The sequence below is a fragment of the Lolium perenne genome, chromosome 2 (assembly GCF_019359855.2).
Source record: "Lolium perenne isolate Kyuss_39 chromosome 2, Kyuss_2.0, whole genome shotgun sequence".
NCBI lineage: Eukaryota > Viridiplantae > Streptophyta > Magnoliopsida > Poales > Poaceae > Lolium > Lolium perenne.
The window spans coordinates 26,801,661-26,806,733 of record NC_067245.2 but is presented as its reverse complement, the minus strand read 5'-3'; the positions used below and the strand labels follow the sequence as shown (position 1 = coordinate 26,806,733).

Sequence of the window (5,073 nt, the reverse complement as noted above, 5' to 3'; positions counted from 1 at the left end):
ATGTGAAAAATTCGGCATCTCAATTCAAGAAAGTTAAACAATTTTTTTTTGCTAAAGTTACTGCGGTATTAGATGGTTTAGACAGTGCATTAATCAAAACATGTTGAAACTATTGATACGACAAGTACTGTAAGTTCAAATGTAAACTGTTTTTATGGAGTGATATTTGTAGCTTATAATCCAGATAGACATTGCAGCCAATTAACTAAGTAGGTTGTCAAGCTTGTGCTTGATGTGGCCTATCTGGTTGTTGTGTCCAGTTTAATCCTACCTATTCACCAGTTGCATAAAACATTCAGTGATGGACCTTTTAGTTCCTCTCTATCCTATTTGCTCTCTAGCTGTCCCATATACCGCAGTTCTAAAATTCTAGCCTTAAAGTAAGATGGCGGAGACATCATGAGGTGGCATTTGCATAGGAAAGAATTGGTTTGATTAACTCAACAAGTAATTTTTGGTATATATTTGACTTTCTTCTCATATATCTTTGGGTTTTCAAGTTCTGTGTTTTGGGCCGATCTCGATCCATTTCGCATATATGAAGTAATCCATTGAAATTGCATATTGTTTTGTAATCCAAATGTGAAGAAGTAGCTCGCAGAGGTCCACGTCAAGGAAATGACGGAGAATTTCCACTTGTCTTATACAAGGAATGTATGAACAATTAACTCATTTGGGATGCAAACACCCATTGACTCATTACATTTCCGGGGTGGTTTAATATCACATTGTTTGATTATATGATGACTTCCATTCATGCTGCAATTAAATTCCTATATTTATGTTTCCATTATATGTTCCTTCCATTAATTTCTCCTTAGAAATCGAGTGTTCAACAGGAAGTACAATGCTGGGTAGATATGACAGGACATGATGGATGATGACATTATCGCGGCCATCTCAGGCATGTGGCAAACTCCCTCCTCACACTTGTGCATGTGGACAAAGTTTTGTTCCTTAGGTGAGTGTCTGTCTTGATAAGATTTGTTTTTTGCCCTGCTTTCCTTGTGATTTCGAAGCCAAGATTACAGTTTGGTAATTCGTGGTTGTAGCAGACACGAAGAAACTAGAGTTGCTCTGCCACATTGCTGGCCAAGCGGCAATGTGTAGTTACAGCTGTTGGAAATAGTACTGGTACTATGGAGATCCCATGTTCCCTCTCTCTCTCACAGCTCTGATCCCATTTTCTGAATCATTCATGGTGTCATAATCAACATTTTCTTGGTTTGTAGTTATAGGTTGCAATGGGGAATAATTACAACGGTTGATGAGGATTTAGAAGTGTTAGGTCATATTGACTATAATTGGAGCGGAATTGGTTTTGAGGTAATTTATTTTTGGTTAGGGAATATTGTAAAATGATATTTATTTGAAGAATTATAGAACTTTCCAGGGTTAGCTTTTATCCCTTCATGGTTCAGGGTTGAGCTAATTGTCTTTGTTATATGGTATATTTCAGCTCACAATCCTCACATAAAGGAACAGAGTTTGCATCTTCTGTCTGATTTTATGGAAATATCAGAGAAGACCTTATGGCATGATTTGTCTCCTTTACTTCTCTTGAGTTGTTCCATTTCTTAAAATCTACTCTGCCCTATGTTCGCCCCCAACGGCAAAATCTGAGGCTTCGCTCTCAAGGTTCAGGGAGGCGGTAACACGAGATGTAGCCTGCAGGTATTAAGCCATACTCATGTAATTATTGTTTTGTTGTCATCTGCTATTGCTTATCATCACTCCAGTTTGCGATGTTCAATAATATACTCATTTGTTTGATTTACCTTGTTGGTTATGCCATTTATGTAATCGTGCATTTACCATATTAGACCACAGGTCCACGTTTGAGATTATTGGTCTCAAGTGATTATTATTCAGTGATGTTCCACGTATATATTTTTTTTTTTTGAACTTACTGTAGAATAGGATATCAACAAACCAGTATCCTGATTTATTGTTTTTCATGTGTACGTAAAGTTAATTTTCGTGTATAGAAAATCCATGTAGTTTCCGGCGGTTACTTTTTAATTTTTCTTGCATCGCTGGTTAACATGGAAGTTGTTGCTTATGAAAATTATTCAGCCATTCATTTTGTGGATTTCATGTTAGAAACTGTTATCCTTCCTGAATAAGTTTTCTCCGAAGTTCCTCTGCTTAGAGAGCCATTGTCTATGTTAGATTTTGCTATTTATTTCTGGATTGTGCATGCTCTGTTTTTACCTGTAGGAACAAAGTCGAGGTTTGTTGTCTGCAAGATTAAGGGCCATCAACCTTCTATCCTATTATAGATGTTAGTAATAAAGCGATTGTAGGTCTTTTCTGTACGTGGAACACTTTGTGTGCACATGATTGAATGTTCATTTACTATAGTGTTCAAATTATGACTTGGTTTCTTACCATGTTAAATGTCACAAATCAGAGTGGATGATGTTCATCTGAAGCAAAATTTTGTATTATGTCAAGTGCCCCTCCCAAAAAAATATGTTCATAGTTATACAATGAGATATCACTGTCTATATTGTTGGCAGACAAATATTCAGAATTAACGGTGGAATATTGTAGCATTTTAATTTATTAACATCCAGTCAAATAAGCATCCATAATCTATTTGAAAGGAGACATCCATGTCCGTTTATTTGTATCATGAAGTACATATGCAAGGGCCTATTGTTTAGTGACCTGAAAATGTTCAGGTTGCACAAGTAGAGTTAAATGGAGGGGAATGCTGAGTGAATATTTTCATATTAATAATATTCTCTTTGAGAGGTTTAGAGGCCCTTAGTTAGTGTTTGATGGTGGCTATGTCCACACCAGTTTATTTTCAGTAATCAACGTATAAATGACAAAGTTTTATGTTTATGTCTGAATATTTTGATTACTAAATAGAATTAGGAACTGCGTTTGTACTATTTGTCCTTCGATCTGAATATGCTAAACTATCTTTCTGTCTGCCAGGGCTGTACGATTAGCAACAAAGCTGCATTTTTCAGAGATGGTGTTAAATGATTAAGGAATCAGGTCTGAAACTGCTATGCTGAATCATTTGTTTTGCTAGGTAAAAAATTAGTTGTATCCCCGGTCTCATCTTAGCTTTGTCTCTATGATAAATTATCCTGTCTATATAAACACAAAAGATCACTGTTCTTGCACTCTATGTCCATGGAGCTGGCTTTCAGAGGTGGAAAATGAAGCTATCTGAAATCACTTGATATTCTTGGTATAGAAAATGTGTACCGTAGACCTCGTCCATTTGAAGTTTTATGCAGATGCCTCTTCTTTTCTCTGTAGGCGCCTCATTTTTTTATAGTCTAAGTAGACACACAGTAGGCAACCTATATTTTATCATGCCAAATACCTTTTTTAAGTAAATAATGTGGCGGTGCACGCGGGGCTGACTCTCCTATTGGTAGACCCCACCTCTTAAATACCATATATTATTTTCATACTATCTTTTTTCCTTATCCCTTTGGCTAATTCTGGACGCCGCTAGCAGCCATTGCTACACCTTGGAGCCTTCCAAGTGATTTCTGTGGGAGGGATTAGTAAGGCAGCGAGCTTGAGAAGTTGAGGTAGGCCTCTCGAGTTGAGCTTTAGCTCGCGGCTATGGAAAGTTTATTTCTTGCGATTCGCCTGAGGCGCAACCTATCTCTCGCTGTTTAGAAGGGACCGCCAGCTGCCAGGCTGTAGGGAGAAGCGTCGGTTGCTTGCTCGATACTACAGTACATATCAAATTTGAGGTGAGAGCTCGATGCAAGCTTCAATCACAGAGGTGTGTCTCCCAGCTGCAATAGCAGAGGTTTGGGTTGGACTATATTAGTAAAAATTAGGCCTATTTCTTATATATTTTTTATGTGTGTAAATGCCCCCTTAGTTCTTGTTTGTTCTGCATACATTTGTCTTGATATTGTTAAACGAACTATTCATGTGATGTTGGTTTGTTCAGGCGTACATCTGCGGTGAGCAGTTAGTTCATGTTACTATACTTAAAAAATTAGTTCGGGCTGTTACCTTTAAAAAGATTTTAGCGGATCCCACTCCAGGCCGTTTTCCGTAATTTTTTTATTAGATTGCCTAATGTCACTTTCCATAATATATGCTCCTCCTTTTATAATTTGACAATAATACTTGATTTATTAGGCATTCTTGATGTATCTGTTGTTATGAGTATGACTATTACTATGTTAGGAGTGGATATTAGAGCAAATGCGTATAGGGAGGCTGAACTTGCTAGCCAGAGGAATGAAGTAGACACTTGCTTTTTTATTGTGCCATTATATTTACAACATAGGTCTATATTACATATTGTGATTATTAATGCCACTTCATACTTTAGGCATTTACAGACAGAAGCTTCAGCAGCATGAGCAACATCGACAAACTACTTGATGGGTGCATGGACCCGGCCAGTTCGTCTGGTGCCTCGGTTTGGGTGTTTAGAGATGAGCTGGGATCTGTGACCGGTTCAGGTGCTGACCATATGGAGCATGTGTCTCCACACTGAAGCGGAGGCCTGCCTACAATCACTATTTCAGGTTCAAATCTGGTGGTACTTCTCGCGTTCGAAACTGACTCACAACTTGTGGTGCAAGCGATCAAGGGAAGCGAGCAAGACTTGGCTCGGAATAGCGCTATTTTTAGGTAGGTTAAATTTCAGATTTCATTGGACTTCCGTGGTCTCAGTATTTCAATTGCCTTTAGATCTGTAATCAAGTGGCGGACGCCACACTATGACGTTCTAGGTCTCAGACTCAGGAGACAGTAGGCGTGTAGGACTATAGGAAAGCAACTCAAAATATGGTGTGTTCTTTTGCTCCTCTTCGTCAACTAATAATTTTTAAAACGGATAATTATTCAATTTTACTTAATACTTTCTTACTATAGATGTTTACTAATGAATATAAAATGAATATTGACACAACCTCCACGGGGTCGTGCGCCAAGGCGCACATCAAAATCTAGTTATGAGAAAGACCACGTGTCAAACTTGCGAGGAGGAGGTGGGTAGGGATGGACCCAAGGAAAAAAAATTCATCAAAAATTCAAACGGATTTCGCGAAATTTATATATTAAAACTTACTA

General features: G+C 37.9%; 1 long non-coding RNA gene across 2 annotated transcripts; it reads left to right on the top strand.

The window, feature by feature from the left end:
• Positions 1-1,626: 1,626 nt before the first annotated feature.
• LOC127331538 (uncharacterized) lies at positions 1,627-4,859 on the top strand. 2 transcript variants are annotated; one of them, XR_007869856.2, is made up of 5 exons: positions 1,627-1,674; positions 2,950-3,049; positions 3,488-3,563; positions 3,655-3,763; positions 4,328-4,859. It is a non-coding gene; the product is annotated as an uncharacterized lncRNA (long non-coding RNA). The 2 variants fall into 2 exon arrangements; XR_011751467.1 differs by having other exon boundaries at positions 3,488-3,763.
• Positions 4,860-5,073: the final 214 nt, after the last annotated feature.